The 17,699-nt window shown below is 37.3% G+C and overlaps 1 long non-coding RNA gene across 1 annotated transcript; it reads right to left on the reverse strand.

The window, feature by feature from the left end:
- Nucleotides 1-12,803: 12,803 nt before the first annotated feature.
- LOC122203907 lies at nt 12,804-16,652 on the reverse strand. The gene is made up of 3 exons (XR_006195395.1): nt 16,557-16,652; nt 15,140-15,296; nt 12,804-13,077 (listed from the first exon to the last, which is right to left on the reverse strand). It is a non-coding gene; the product is annotated as an uncharacterized LOC122203907 (long non-coding RNA).
- Nucleotides 16,653-17,699: the final 1,047 nt, after the last annotated feature.

The raw sequence follows: 17,699 nt of genomic DNA on the forward strand, positions 1-17,699 counted from the left end.
GATAGATACAAAAGCACAGATCCATCTAGCTCAGAAAATATCAAGTGAGAAAAATAAAATGCACACCTAGGGGCGCCTCGTTAGCTCAGTCGGTTAAGCGCCCAGCTCTTGGTTTTGGCTCAGGTCATGATCTCGAGGTTGGTGGGTTCTAGCCTTGCATAGGGTTCCACACTGACAGCGTGGAACCTGCTCTGAGATCATTTCTCTGCCCTTCTCTCTGTCCCTCCCCTGTGCTCTCTCTTTCAAAATAAATAAATAAACTTTAATAACATGTGCCCTTGGATTTATCCAAGTCAAACTGCTAAAAAGCAAAGCCAAGAGAAAATCTTACTGGCAAATGAGGACAAATAAATATTACCTGTCACAGGTAATAAGTACAGACTTCTCATCATAAGCCCAGGTAAGGAGGAAGACAAGCGTTTGAAGTGTTGAGAAAATATAAAAACCCAACAACCCAGACTCTATAGCCAGTGAAAGGATCCTCCCGAAATCAAGAAGAAACAAAGGCTCTGTGACCAAGATACACTAGGAGAATTTATTGCCAAAGACTCGCACTCTGAGGGATTTTAAAGAAAGGTTTGAATGCAGAGGAAATGGAAAACCAGATGGAAACAGGGATCTAGACAAACAAATGAGGTGTGCCAGAAATGGAATAAGTTACAGTAATTTTGAAATTTATTTTTTCATATTATTGATTACTCTAAAGGATGACTTCACTGTCTAAAGCAAAAATAACAACATATTTTGTGTTTGTGATGTATGTAAAAGTAAAATATATGACACAAATCTCAAAAAAAAAAAAAAGTGGCAGGGAGGAATTAAAGGTATAGTGTTTCAAGGTCCTTAAACTACATGGAAATTATTTGAAGGTAATTTGATTAATAAAGGTGTATATTTTAAATCGCAGGGAAATCACTAAAAGCAATTTTAAAAGAGAGTTATAAATAATGACCCAAGAGTAGAGATAAAATGAAATCATAAAAAATAATCCAAAACAAAGGTAGAAATAGATGAAAAAACAACAACAAATAAATAAAATAAATATAAAACAGTTAGCAAGATGATAGATCTTAACTCAACTATATGAATAATACCATTAATGTAAATGGTCAAAAATCACCAATTAAGGGACAAATTGTGAGACTGGTGGGGAGAGGAAGGAATATGTCCCAGCTGTAGATTGTCTACAAAATAACACACTTTATGTAAAGGCATAAATGGGTTAAAGGTTAGGGAATATGTTTCAACACTAATCAAAATAAAGCTGGAGTGGCTATCTTAATGTCAAACTTGTCTTCTGAACAAGGACCACTGCCTGGGATAAAGACAGACATCACATAATGACAAAATACTAATCGTCCAAGAAGACATAAGAATCTTTAACATGTAGGCACAGAGTTTGAAAGTCCATGAGGCTCAAACTAACTTTGAAAGGAAAAATAGGAATTGAAATAGCCAAACAATTTTGAAAAGGAAGACAGAAAGAATTGGGATGATTCACACTTCTTTATTTCTGGACCTGGCAGAAAGCTGTAGTCTAGACACTTTAGACAGGCATATGAATGACACAGAAGACATTCTAGAAGGAGACTCACACATACACAGTCAATTGATTTTCAACACAGTCCCGAAGACATTCAATGGAGAAAGCATAGTCTTTTCAACAAATGCTGTGGGAACTTATGGATATTCTTATGCAGGAAAATAAACATCCATCTATATGTACACCTTGTTCAAAAATTAATTTAACATGAATCATAGAAAGTGCTGTGTTTCTAAATGTGTAACAACCGACTTTGTTGGGGGAAGAAAGACAGCTTCACATTTTTGCATTTGTTGATTTTCAGAGTACGAATAACACTGACGTGGCTTACCTTCAGTTAATAATATCATCAGAAAATGCACAAAAGTCTGTGCCTTTAACAACTGGTTCTTGAGAGCCAAGAGGGTCTAAGTATCCAGAGCACAACACTTACTCCTAAATGAAAGACATAAACTAGAAATGACCGAGAAGAACTGAAAGGAGAAAATGTTGTGCCCTTGGATAAGGCAAAGATTTCCTAAATACAGCTACAAAAGCATGAGCCGTAACAGTCACAGGTTCTTACCCAAATGTAAAGAAAACCCGGCTTTAAATAAAACCTGCACTTGGATGTTGATGGTGGCAATATCGGTAATGGTTGAAAGAGAGAGTACTGGTCAGCAGTTAGAAGAAATGAACACTTATAGACACAAAATGTACTTTATTTTATTTTTTTTATTTTGGTTAATGACTGCGACAGGTAGGTTGGAATTATCGAGAGTGATGACACTGCTCTGTGCCTTGACGATGGCGACAGCTAGACTCCATAGCTGTATCAGAACTCTCAGAACCGTAACTTAAAAAGCTGGGTTTTCCTCTATGTACATTACGGTTTAAAAAAAAATGGAAAATATCTAAATATTCTACAAGTTTTAAAGAAATGAATGAATAATCAAACACATAAAGCAAACTGTAGCCACCCAAATATAGCACATGTATTTGTTTAGGTACAACATGGCTTATGCATTGGCCTCCAAGTTATCCTGGAAATCAGACTAAAGTTGCCTTTTTTCATACTACTACTAGTTTTTCTTTGAAAATTACATACGCTGCAAGGGATAAATTGTGACAGGCTGGGAGCAAACGAGTGGTTACTGGGCATGTCTTCTGTGACTTCACGACTAATCCGTGTTCAGCTGGGACACCAGTACGTGCATTTTTACAAGGGACGATGGAGGAAGGTGTGAAAGCAGAATGTTAAATGTCAACATTACGTAATTCAGCTTCTCCAAACTATGCGTTCTTATATTCGTGTTGTAACAGCCTCATCAGAGTGATTTAGATTTGATCTTAGCACTTTAATTCTTGGGGCACCTGTGTGGCTCAGTCGGTTGAGCGTCCAACTCTTCACCTCGGCCAAGGTCAGGATTTCATAAACCAAACCATGAGATCGAGCCCCACATTGGTCTCTGTGCTGACAGCATGGAGACTGTTTGAGATTCTCTGCCTCTTTCTTAAAATAAATCAACATTAAAAAAAAATAATTCTTAAAACTGTAAAGAATTTGCCTTTAAGCTAAATTCCAGATTCCTTTTCATGTCTCATGGGCTTTTTCTCTACCTTCCTATGTCTGCTCCAGATCTCCTCCTCAGGGAGACTGTGCTGATTATACCTTACCTATCCCTCTCAACCTTCCTAGGAGGTAAACATCACTTCCCTAGGAAGGTTCCCCTATGGATAGGATGATTGTTTCTCTCATGTGTCTCTGCTCTGGGAGCCCTATGCCTCTCAGTGTCCCAACACCTGTTGTACAGAGTGGTAGTTAGATATCTTCTTAGCAAAATCCCCCCAAACCACACGCCCCATGCATCGGGACTGTTTATGTCATCATCTAACCCCAGCACCTAACCCTAATACATAAATAAGTGACGCATTGGGAACCTGGGTGGCTCAGTTGGTGAAGTGTCCGACTTCTGCTCAAGTCATGATCCCATGGTTCATGGGTTCGAGCCCCGCATCGGGCTCTGCACTGACAGCTAGGAGCCTGGAGCCTGCTTCAGATTCTGTGTCTCCCTCTCTCTCTGTTCTTCCCCTGCTTGCTCTCTCTCTCTCTCTCAAAAATAAATAAAGATAAAAAAAAAATAAGTGATCTATTTGAGTCTGGCTGGCAAATACATTAAGCCATCAAGTTAAGCACTTCAGTGCTGGGATTTAATTTGGCATTGTATACTTGGCCAAAAAATATTAAATTCATAAATAAATTTTAACCTCAGATCCATTTAACTTACAAATGTGGTGAATAATTGATTTATGGAGTGAAAAGGAAAACTTTTGCAAGATAGTCATCTGGCCACAATAATCAATTAGAGAAAGGGGTTTTCAGCCCTTACTGAATTTTTCCGAGGCCAGCTCCCAACACGGGATGATGCCATAATCCACAATCATACGGATCCTGAGTCAGTCAGTCTGGGCTCAGACCTTGGCTAGGATGGCCAGCATACATAACCATGATGATCAAGTTGACTAACCCCTCTACTTCGGCTTTCTCTGAAATGGACTGGAGAAAGTGATAGAACGGGGCTCATGACAAGACATAATCCCAGTTGAATGCTTACAATGGTGCCTGGGACCTGGCAAGGTTTTAATAAATGCTAGTCATTTACACTAGTGATATTGATTAACCTCTGAGGGACAGAGTTATAACATAGAGGCCAATGAAACAAACCCGCTAATAGTTAACGTTTTGTTTTGACGTTAACGTGTTTTAGGTAGAGTCTGAAGCCGGTTCAGAACTGAACTAATATGAAGCAAAACTGCAGGCATCGTTACTACAATTAAGACTGAAAAAGCATTTTAATACCGCAAGTCAACTGTGTTCCTCATATCTCCCGGATAGGTGACTGGTTTTCTGGAATTCTAGCTCATGATATTTTATAGTTCCCTAGTGCCAGGATTGGGACTCGCAACCAGCCCCAGGAGTCAGTGGCTCAAGCATCAAATTTGACTTGACAAGGAATATTAAATTGTCATCGTGGCAGATTCCGTTCCACGTTTTGGACCTAAACTCCCGTGTAATTAGATGCAAAATAACAAAACCCACCAACCATGCATATTAATTTAAAATGAACCAGTCTTGACAGGTAGAATTTGTTCATTTAGGATGCCTCATGGAGGAAAGCGGGCTAAAGTGTTTCATCCCTAACTCCCCGAAAGTTACACTGAAACAGAGATGCCTCTGTTTCAAAATCAGAGCTTCACAATATCTCAAGGGTAAAAGATTCTCACTAAGAATAGATTTTACCAAGATATACATCATGCCACATCCCTGATTTCCCTAATCCTATCCTACGTCCCATTATGTTGCTAGTTACCCACGTCCTAAGCCTACCTGGATCTGTCACCAAGCCCAGTTTCCGCCCTCTGCGGCCTCCCCCGTTTTTAATCAAAGATTACCAAAGTTTACACACGGGCGTCTGCTGTCATTAGAGCGGGCCTGATGTTTGCACAAGTGCAACAAGCATGGTAATTGACCACACAGGACTTTTTAGGTTTGCTTTGCTGGAACTTCTCATGAAAGATCGCCTCTCTTTGGAAGCCTCTCTTGGCTACAAAGACAAGCCAAGAACTCACCATCAGGTGATTTGGGTGAATTCCTCTCTTTTTGAGGTCCCCCAGATATCCTCAGGTTCCCGGGCCTGCCAGGAAGTAAATTTCCTTCCTCACTGTAAGGTTAGGAACCCCGTCAGTCAGGTACCAGGCTGTTTTTTCCAGAAGGGCTTTGTAATCATTGGCTCCATAAAGTCAACCTTAGTTCCATTAAACTTTGTGGTCATATCTGATTCCATGCACATCGTTCTCAAATATGATAGGCCAAAGTCTTGGTTATATAACCTTTCGTTTTCTAATTATGTCCTGTTATAAAGAGAACAGATTCCTATTGAATTTCTGCAAATAATTATATTGGCATGAAAATTAGAACATTCAATAAGAGTTTGTAAATCCTAGAGGGATCAAGCAGGGAGAGAAAGAGAAATGACTCGTTTCTCTTTACAAAAGTATCATCTGCTACATTGTTACTAGTTATAGATAGCTTAAGAGAAAAGCAAAAGGTGTTCCTCATATCCAGAAAACAGAGCATAAAAGAATCAGCACTGTTCGGCACAAAGGCTGTAAAAAAATATTATCATTCTTCATCAGTTAATTCAGTCCCATGTAATTAGGTTTTGTTCGGCTTGATCTTGGATTAGCAGTTTTATGAACTTGTCAGCTTCTCCAGGAGAGCACTAGAAATCCTCACTCAGTCCAGTGGGATGGTCTGAAATATATTTAAACAAAGTCACAGGAAGTCTGTATTCCGGGGTATCTGTCATCATTTTCTCTATGGGTCTCTGAGACAACCCCTTTTTATTGAAGACGAAGCATTCTGGTCTGCAACTGATTTCAAAAACTTTTGAAAAAGAATAAGAGTGAAATAAAACCTATCTGCGGATGTCAAAAGACTTTAAATGACCGTGGTTAAAGATCTGGTGAGAATTCATTTGACAAAGAAATTTGGTTCTTTGTTTCTTTTTTTGTTTTTGTTTTTTGCTTTATTTTTTAATTTTATTTTTAATGTTTATTTTTTTATTTTTTTTATATGTATAATTTATTGTCAAGTTAGGTAACATACAGTGTATACAGTGTGCTCTTGGCTTTGGAAGTAGATTCCTGTGATTCATCACTTATATACGACACCCAGTGCTCATCCCAACAAGTGACCTTTTCAATGCCCATCACCGATTTCCCCTGTCCCCTTGCACCCCCGCCATCAACCCTCAGTTTATTCTGTGTATTTAACAGTCTCTTGTGGTTTGCCTCTCTCTCTGTCTGTAACTATTTTTTTTTCCTTTCCTTCCCCAGTGGTCTTCTGTTAAGTTTCTCAAATTCCACAGGAGTGAAAACACGTGATGTCTGTCTTTCTCTGATTGACTTATTTCACTCAGCATAATACCCTCCAGTTCCATCCACATTGTTGCAAATGGCAACATTTCATTCTTTCTCATTGCCAAGTAGTATTCTATTGTATATATAAACCACATCTTCTTTATCCATTCATCAGTGGATGAACATTTAGGCTCTTTCCATAATTTGGTCATTGTTGGTAACGTTGCTATAAACATTTGGGTACATGTGCCCCTATGAACCAGCACTCCTGTATCTTTGGAATAAATTCCTAGCAGTGCTATTGCTGGGTCGTAGGATAATTCTGTTTTTATTTTTTTATTTTTTTTATTTTTTTTAACGTTTATTTATTTTTGAGACGGAGAGAGACAGAGCATGAGCGGGGGAGGGTCAGAGAGAGAGGGAGACACAGAATCTGAAACAGGCTCCAGGCTCTGAGCAGTCAGCACAGAGCCCGACGCAGGGCTCGAACTCACCGACCGCGAGATCGTGACCTGAGCCGAAGTCGGACGCTCAACCGACTGAGCCACCCAGGTGCCCCATGTTTTTAATTTTTTGAGGAACCTCCACACTGTTTTCCAGAGCAGCTGCACAAGTTTGCATTCCCACCACATCCTCATCAGCATCTGATATTTCCTGAGTTGTTAGAAATTTGGTTATTTCTGTGGCATATAATGTTTTTAAATAATAGCCAGAAGTAGGACTGATAACATTATACCGGGACATGTCATGAACAGCAGGGGCCTTGGCAAATGTCTAAGAACTTCATATAATTTCTGAAATATTTATATTATTTACATTCACCCATCTATATAGAACCTATGGGGAAGGTTAAGCATCTCTTCCTTTTTCAAAATAATTTTCATACAATTGAACATACGAAGTAAATTTAATTACTCTTTTTGCAGGATGAAAAGACAAGTCCTTTGAGATTTTCCAGGGCCCTCCAATAAATCTCAAAGTCGGTTTGAGATTACAAAAGATCTCACAATTTAGAATTTGACTTTGGAAGGCAAAATATCAAAAATGTCAAAAGGTTTGAACTCTTGAATAAGTAAGACCCTGGGCCTAAAAATATAGTTACCTACCTATTTAACCAAAGTAACAATACAATAATTTAAAAGTAAACATAGAAGGTAATAAGATTGCAAAAAAAGCAAAAGAAGACAAAAGCTTAATTCGGTATAAACGTGAGAATATTCAGTTTTCTTAAATATTGAAGAACGTAATAAAGTCAATACAAAGCACAGGAAGTTGTTCTGCTAAGACAAGAATCTTTGCTTTCTAGGTACGTTACTTACAAAGGTAATAAATAAACAAATAAACAAACAGCAAAAACTATAAACTTTTACAATCTCTTCTTGAGAGAAGACCAATAATCAAAGAATACTTTGTTGCTATAACAGAGAAAAAAAACAAATTCTGGTTTTGCATTTGTGTACTATTAATACTGAAACTCTTAAAAAAAAATAAGAAAACAACTTACAAATAAAACCACCTAATCTTATCCAGGTATGATCTCACAGGACGAGATTCTGTTTTCAAGATTCCTTTTTCCCAAAGTGCCTGTAACTTTCTCTTTTTTTTCCTATTTTTTTAAATATTCTAATTTTTTAGTTTTTTAAATTTTACTTTATTTATTTATTTATTTATTTATTTATTTATATTTATTTATTTTTTTTGAGAGAGAGAGAGAGAAAGAGAGAGCTTGGGGGAGAAGGGCAAAGGGAGAGGGAGCATATCCCAAGCAGGCTCCACACTATCAGCACAGAGCCTGATTCGGGGCTCAATCCCACAACCCTGGGATCATGATCAGAGCTGAAATCAAGAGTCAGATGCTCAACTGACTGAGCTACCCAGGCGCTCCTGCCTGTAACTTTCTTATACATTCGTTTTTGTCCTTTATTTTCACCTTTTACTTTAGAACAAAATTACTCTTTTCCCAAAACAAAAACACACCCTATATACTGTGCATACTTTGCATACAATGTTTCCCTTCACCCTGATCGTTACTAGTAGTTTTATTTTCACATATTGATTGTAGTTTTTAGCCATTAGTAACCTTTACTTTCTTACAGAGAAAACTAGGAAATAAACAGTAGTGAATTGCAGCAGACTGCTAAATTTTATGAACACACATGTCACAATTTTTATAAGTATATTCTTCCTTAGAGTATATTTTTTCAATGTGACAAAAAGAACATGTTTATTAACAGATTCAAATATATTTAGCTTCTCTATACTGTATGAAAATATGAAGCCCAACCTATAAAAACTTAAGTGTAGTCTTAATAATTGTTTCAGTAGACTCTCTTACTTAGAAATTATTAACTGTTACCTACTACTTAACTCTAAGGTTATAAGTTTCCAAACAGATTTTCAGGCAGACATGTGACAACACTAAACAAAGCTAGACATCATCTGGAGTTATTATTCTGATAACTCTTTGTTACGGCACATCCATGTCAGGCAAGGATCACAAAAGCAAAAACCTAAAGAAAGTTAAATACATGGGGTTTTTATTCGTTTTACCTCCATGCTTGATCTCCATCATCTATCTATCTATCTATCTATCATCTATCACTTATCATCTATCTATTATCCATCTATTATCTTTCTATCATCTATCATCTATCTATCCATCATCTGTGTATCTATCATCTATCTATATACCTATTATCTATTAGCTATTTTTCTATCTATCATCTGTTGTCAACCACCATCTACCTATTGTCTGTCTATTCATCTATTATCTATCTATCTATCTATCTATCTATCTATCTATCATCTATCTATCCACCTATCTTCTTCACATATGCATTTAAATCTCCATATCATAATCAGCAGCATCAGTGCCCTGACGTTTCTGTCTAATACACGAGAGTGCTTTTAATTCCCAAATGTATGTTCTCAGTGTAAACGCTGGTGTGCTGAAGGTGATGCACTTTCTCAAAACATGCAGGACGGAAAATGCCACAACCTACCAGACGGGCAGGAAGGCAGGAGTACTGGCTCATCACCTTCTGGGGCGAAGAAGCCTGGCGAGACGTGTCACATTAGAGGAATCCTTACCTTGTTTTCTAACTACAGGAAAAAGCACCAGGGTTGGCGGGATCAATTCCGTGATGCCAAAATGCCATCAGTAAACCCCAGCTGCCCGTTCTTCAGCGGTGCGATTATGAAGTAGCATTAACTGTCTTGCAGGCCAACAAGCTGAACTTCATGATATTTAAGGGGCACTGACCCATCCCAAGTCATCCATAGAGAGTTCTCAATATCTTCGATTTGAAAACCTTACATTATCGAAATCTATGTTTATTTTATGTTCATCTGCGATTTTATTTTTTTAATACCCTATCACGCTGGAAAGTAAAAGATCCCTGTATGTAATTGTTACACTTTTCGCTAACCTACCTTATTTTCAGTTGTATTAAGAAATGGAGGGTCTGTCTGAGGTTTTCTCTCCGGTGGGAGAGCCCAGCAAGGAGCCCAACGGATACTGGTACCCAGTAGGTACTCACCTCTTCAAACAAACCGCTTCATTACTCTCCAAGACTAAGCCCCTTATTGTAAACAAATAGCAAGTTGTGAAAGGTCCATTTTGCCTGAGCTTTTTGAATGGAAATGTGGCACTTCTAATATTTTATAGGGTATAAAAAGATACTTGTGAAAGAGCATTTTATATAAATATTTTATATTTATATCTAATATCTAACAATATAAAAGATAAAATGAGAGGCAAAAAATAAAGTAACCTTCTCAGAAACACATTTGGTGACATATTTTGTATTGCCTTCTTCCGATGTGACTCCTAAAATGTATTTTCCTCTGATTAGAATATAGCAAAACCACTCAATCCAACCAAGTGACATTTGCTATTTCCAAAATCGACTTTAATTTTGTTCAGTTAGTTTTAGCTTTATTTTTAAAAACTAATTTTAAAGCTAATTATGCTTTCAGGGCAAGAGATCTAATCTCTTAAACACTCCCTGACTCCATGTTCTAAGAGATTTCTCTAGCCAGAGGTTAAGCTTCAAGCTTTACGAACAGCTTTAAGACAAGATGCTCAATTCAAGCCTAGCTTATTTACCTTTTGTCCCGGATTTCTCAGATTTTACTCTAGAAATCTAGAGAGTGACCTGTGTCCTTTAGAAAATATACAATACTGTTGAGAAAAAGAGCTATTTATATTTATATATTTGTGTATTTTCAGTTCCATCTTTGCAAAAAGTTTTGGGGCAGAACTAAAGGGAAAGAAATGTTTCCAGTATCAATTTCTGCATGAAAATAGTGAGAGCTCAGACTGTGGTGTTTCTGGTACAAGAGGGTCAGTAAATTCACAGGAGCTGTTGTAATTTTTCTCTTATGATTACAATCAAGCAGTTTGTTGTCCTGGTGGTTAATTTAAATATTGGTTAGTTAATACACACTGCAATATTGGTTTCAGGAGTAGAGTTCGGTGACTCCTCACTTACATAAAACACCCAGTCCTCATCACAAGTGCTCTCCTTAGTACCCAACACCCATCTAACCCCCCCCCACCCTCCAGCAACCCCCAATTTGTTCTCTATCCTTAAGAGTCTCTTGTGGTTTGTTTCCCTCTCTTCTATTCCCCCCCCCTTCCCATGTGTTCATTTCTTTTATTTCTTAAATTCTACCTGTGAGTAAAAACAGTTTTTATGTTTGCAGAATAGAAACATAAGCTGTCCCGTTTTTTAAACAATGAGTTTTACTGAAATAACCAGGATGCAAACAGTTTTGATTAATCATCGCACATACAGAGATCTTCTTCAAGAAAATCTTTTTCTTACTTTAGCTCTCCAGCTGAGATACGGGAAAATACAATAGATGAGAGAACAGGTTCTGAAGTCAGAAAGCCCGTAGTCAGATTCCTACCTCTGTGACTCATTTGCTGTGAGATCTTGACCACATCATCGAATCGCTTCAAACCGCATTCTCCACCATCTAGAAAATGGTGATAATGATAGTGCCTACTTTGTACAATTCTCATAATGATTCAATGGAAAGGTAACTATAAAATGCTAGACACAGTGCGTGACCTGTGCAAAGGGTTGATGTATTATGGTTTCTCATTAACAGCAGTGATGGCATCATTCTGCCAGGATGACTCCTGCATCTGCAATTTTTCCCCATAAATATGAAGGAAGCACTCTATTTTTCATTTCTACTGTCATATTCACATTAGGGCTTTAACTGATAGATCCTTGAAGCATTACGGGGGGTATAGAAACTTGGAAGGCCATTCAGTACACTTTTTGGCAACACGCAATTTCGTTGGTGGTTATGTTTCAAAGAGACTTGTGATATGAACAATGGAGATAAAAAGTAATTTCTTGACCTCAAAAGATCAAAAAATCCTTCTAGTTTTCAAATTATACAATTACGTCAATTTGCGTTCAGCAAAACCGAAGCCGCATTTTTGTCTTTCTATAACTTGATGTAAGGGAATTCCCAGAGGCCTCTCTCTGGAGCTCTTTTGCATACTAATTATTCAACGGTTTAAATCACAGCAGCAGCACCATCTATTGGGGAGTTTTTCCTGAAACAAATGTTTCTACAATTCTGGAAACAAAAAATATCACAAAATAAATTTATGTTCATTTCAATTTTTCATTGAGATAAAAAGAAAATTTATTTCAGTAAAAGAATTTCTTCCAATGAACATAGTCAGGAATTGGTAAGAATCGCAAGTCAATGTCTCATGACAGTCACTGTTGAGACATTACAACAAAAAAAAAGGAAAAATTAAGTATCAAAAGTAATAGGCCTTAGGGGAGAATACTTCTTCCCTAATTATCACAGTCTGATGCACGCATGCCTTTTGCCTGCTAAATGACTGGGGAGATGTGACAATCTTCGCTGAAAATCCAGCCCCTTGTCACTCCTTTGTGCCAAGGTAATTCAGATGCAATGGATGAAGACTAGATTAGACCATGATCCACTGATCATAGCTTTCTGTTGGGTTTATAGCACCAGATGGCTTAATTATTCTCAACAGTTCTCAATCTCTGTCTGTCAGGGAGACCAGATGTAATTTCTACCTTCTGGAGAAATAGATGCCTACGATTGAATACAAGAAATAAAATATGAAACAGGCCCAAGAATTGAGGTGAGTTAGTAGAAGTAAGTCCACGTACAAAGCAAAGTCCGTATCACCTCCCTCTTCCCTGATAGCAAGGGTTCAGTGCTGGCACAGCTGGAGGCACATGGGAAGCATTTTGACAGAGGTAAGTTGTGGCTACACCCATTCGTTTATATTCAATGTTCGCACACTCACAAACACACACGTATTTGTGATTAGCTAATAAAACACACACAATTCATGTTTTCTACCAGTGCAATTTGATTGCACGTTTATTTTTTGTGTCTTAAGTTAGACATTGAGTAACGTCCCAATGTATTCATTGGGTTAATAGCTTGTAAAATACGCCAAAAGGCTAGATAAGGTCCTCCATCCAGCTCTGTTTGTGATGGACTTCACATCATGCCTTACTTGTGTCTTGATTTAGATCCATCTTCTAAGGGTTTGACTAATTCTAGCATGCCTTCTGTCTTCTCCAGCAACTCACCACACAAGGCAAACAGAAATAAAACTGTAAAAAAAAGGGCTATTATATCTTAACCTTCATGTGTTAAAACAATGGAAATTCCCCATATCTGTCCCATTCCACTTCAGTACGTTCAAGGTTGGCTCATGAGCCCTAGTCTGCCATATGTCTGCCAAATACCCAACCACATTCAGCGTGGGAGGAGAGGTCGCGGGGAGCCTTTTGGTCGGAAGATTAATGGATGTTCAGTGTATTCAATGTCAACACCCAAAGAGCATTCTCCTCTTCATGTGTGAAAAATGTTTTTCACTTTAGTAAACACGCATTCCAATTTCTAAGGTTCCTCCTAAGCTCACCCCAGCCTACCCCTCACCATGAGTTTACCCTGGATATCCTCCAGGCTATATATTTAGCGAGGACTGCAAACTCTTGGCACACACAATGTGTGTCTTTATTTTTCTATCATCATCCCTAAGCACGCTATCCAGCCCCTAAGGAGCAATATGTAAATGTTATGGAATGAAAAGGAAACATCTACACCTTGACCACAAAAGAATGGATTTTTTTAATCAATGATGTAACTGCCTTTTCCACTGAAAGTTTATAGTTCCAGAACGAAACTATGTTACAGTATCCCTACATGGTGCTTGGGAATATGAAAAAAAATGATAGTATCACATTTTCATGTCCTGTATTTGTTTTTCAGTGATAGACGTCTCTCTAAAAGTATACCACTTATGACCTAATAATTACATGATTGCAAAAAAAAAAAAAAGATATGTTAGCAATTCAAAGATAAATATTGATTTTAATTCAATATTTATATTTATTTTAATGTTAATTTGAAAGCTGTTAGGAATCTTTATGATCCATGCAAAACATTGTAAAAACAAACCACGTCAAAAAACATTGCAAATGAGGAATTTCAGTAGTAAGGAATCTTTGCCAATTTTTCTGGTTAATTTGGTTATATTTAAAATATTATTCTTAAGTCAGTTCCATAGCAAAGTACCCAGAGTCACAATAAAAGCTCATAGATAGTACAAAGTCAAGGAGATGGGAGGATGCTCCATATCCTACTGGTCTTTAAAGAGCATAAGAAATTTAGGGAAGCATTTTAAGATGAAAAATTAAGAGCAAACAGACTTAAGCAAAATACTCAGGAGTCCCACATCCCCAGTGCATTGCCAACATTCTCCACACTTTCCATCTCGGGCGGGGTTTGTTTTTGTTTTTGTTTTTGCCACCTGGAACAAATTCAACAAGAGAAATGAGCACTCCTGAAAAATACGAGGGGGCAATAATAAAAGTTAAGGCGTAGCCGTCGGGTCGCAAAACTGGTGGTGGCTCATTACTAAGTAGGTTCCATTGTGTTAGGATGGCTCCAGTGCAAAGCAGCGTCCTAACCCCGGGGGGTTCCTGCTGGAGGCATTAAGAAGAGGGAATGAAGATTTCTTTTCCAAATTAAGTTGTCAAGGAGCTCATTTACACTACACAGTGAGTGTATGTGGGCGAGTTGCTGAAGATGATGATTTATGAGGCTATAGACACTTAAGTGATTCTGGTGATGGAAATCCACAGCAAAATCCACTTAGGAGGACAAAACAGAGCTCCTATTATCTGTGGGAGGTAAAACCACACGGCTTTTGCCCTCACAAATTTCAAGTTACCCTACTGGGTTTGGGAATGGAAAGAAAGCTCATTTACTTAGAATTCATGTATTGGTGTAATATTATTACACAAAAACGTATGTTTTTTTAAACTTGATATTCATTGGATCTAATTTAAAGGAATTTTGAAAAGATGTTTCTTCTATTTTTGAAGGGAGGGTGAGGACTGGACTGACCAATCACATCACAGAGAGCTAGGTAACAAATAGACAGTTAAAATATCTAAAGGTGAATGAATTGTAGCTCTCCATCTTCAAAGGCAGTAAACCTCCCCGCAAAAAAATTATGTCTTAAAAGGCTAGGCAAATACATAAACGTACTTGATTAGTGTACGTGGCCATTAGCAGTTAACCTCTTCACAGTGTTTTCTTTAAAAAAAAAAATTCTGAGCACAAAAAATGTAAAATGATAAAACCAAAATGGAAATTGTAGCTTACCTTCCTCCACTCTCTTTGGTGTGCATGCTCTTTAAATGCCAAGAAAATTAATTTTAAGAGTCTTATGAGAACTTATAGGCTTTGATCTTACATGTTAAATATATTTGCAATATCCTATTTTAGTAGCAAAGTGTGAGTCCCCTTGACAAGTAAATTCCTATGGAAACAACGGAAAACAGAAAAACTCACTGTAGTGTTATGGTTAATCTAGTTTTACATTTTTTACAAGTGTTTCTACAGAGTGCGCGGACGAACCTTTAGAATAATTCTATGTCACCTGCTTCTATGAGTTCTAACTTTTATATACACCACCTTCAATGTAATGTAACAGCTTCTCATTCATGTGCATTAGATTATTATATACTTCCTATGCTATAGGAATGTAAGCACTACTTATTCACGCTGACATTATCTTATTGCAATATTCATTTCCTTATAAAAGATTACAAAACCACGACCCAAATTGACAGCTTATTCTCTGCTCCTTTTGCTACGTATGAGACATGCTGAAGCAGCCCGTGCTTTTGTTTTGCTTGTATAAAGGAATTCATCAAGGTCTCCCCTCACCTAGTTCCAGATTCCAGGGGAACGTGACCAATCTACGCATTTTATTTCATTCACTGATAAAAATCAGATGTACTTGTTCATGTATTTATGGGCAAATGATATACATGTTACTGCGTATGTGACGATACCAATTAATACAAATGAAATTAGGGATTCAGGAAAGGTTTTGGTTTGCTTTTATGTATCTTTTTTAACTCTTCTGATGCTTGATATAACTAGATTTTCCAAAAAAAAAAAAATTACAACATTTTTTTTCCCAAACAAGTAAATATGTAATCTCTATAGGATTCCATGAGTTTTCATGCCAATATTTGATGGCCTTTTATGACCTTTGCTTGAAGAAGTCATAGTAATCACAAACTTTGAAAATGTAAATAATTTCATGATGCATGAGTACATAAATAAAAAAATATTAAGATGCAAAAAGGGTTCAGGAATTATAGATAGTAAATACAGTTTCTCAGGACGTAGAGTTGAATCAGGGTCATATTTCAAATTAGAATAGATTTTAAGTTAAAAAATAGTATCGTTTAAAGGCATTTACACTTTAGTACGATTAACATTTGTCAGCTAGACCCACTCGCTATTATAATGCCAAAATGTTGATAACTCAATTTTTCCTCGTGTTAAAAATATTAGTTTTATATTTTTGTAAAATGTGGATATCGCATGCTGGAGTAGAAAGGTGGGCTTGAGCCACATAGGACAGTGCAAGAACATAATTCAGAATTGAGTTAGTGTGAAAATGCATAGATTTTGACATAGTCCTATTATCATCATTCTTAAAAATCAAATTAAACTTCTGGAGTGCTACCATTTTAATAAGCTCGTGGGGAATATGGAAACTTACTTTCACATAAAAGTGTCCTCCTGTCGGATGTTCATTTTAAATACTTTTAATAAATTGCATATTGAAAAAAATCTCACTTTCTGGAAACACCCTCCCTGCCACATAATGCCTCTGGTCACCACGGTGTCCTGTAGACCTCACAGAGTGTCCCTGTGACCTCACGATAGCCTCGTGAGTTGGGCAGGAGGTGTGGGGGTTCCTGAACTGGCTCCACAGATGGGGAAACTGAGGCCCGGAGCCAGGGAAGCATGGATCAGATGGTGTATATTCCAGATGTCAGTCTTTCCTCCCCAATTAAAGGAAAACACATTTCAAATTTTGCTCGGATGATGTATATTTTTATGGACCACACACAGGAACTTCACCTCCGTCAAAGATCCTTAGCCAAACAACCCGCACAGCTGTCACGGCAGGTGACAAATGACTTTGGCAGCACGACTGTCATGGCTTCTCCCTAATGCAGAGTTTGGCATCCAGCTCAAAACAGAAATAAATAAGTAAGTAAATAAATAAATGACAGGAGTGGAATCAACAGGATGAAGCTGTTTTCCTAATATAAAACAGACTCCTGAAATATACGTCTTTTTAGCTTGATCGATTCAATAACTTATTTATTAGACAGCATAACCAAATAACAACCTGTATGTAGTAAAACTGTAAATACAAACAAATATATGCGTTACATTTTAGTAAGCAATAAAAATAACAAGTACTCATATATTTTTCAATCTCCGAAGGGCGGTATGATCCGCTAATGAAGTTTGCTGCTTGTTTGAAACCGAACACTGAACAGAAGGTTGAAAAAAATGAGGGACCAGAGGACTAACTCACCAAAGGCAGTAAGACACAGATGAAAAATATTCGCTAGCATCGAGCTGTTGGTGTTATCAGCATTAATAAACAATGCCCGTACTTAGAAGCGTGTCTCCTAATCACAGAGCCAAAATACCCAAAATGATGTTTGGTTGATGTTTCTTGATTTTTTTTTTTTTCCTAACAAAATGTGATAGCATTTCAATTCAAATTAATTAGATTATTGAGTATCCTATTATGCTGTCCATCTAAGACCAGGAAAACTTAGAGCCTTCATCAAAGTATACTTTTTTCATTTCTCTAATCCTCACTGCATTTATTGTTTGAAAA

Source organism: Panthera leo, chromosome D3 (genome assembly GCF_018350215.1).
Source record: "Panthera leo isolate Ple1 chromosome D3, P.leo_Ple1_pat1.1, whole genome shotgun sequence".
Lineage (NCBI taxonomy): Eukaryota > Metazoa > Chordata > Mammalia > Carnivora > Felidae > Panthera > Panthera leo.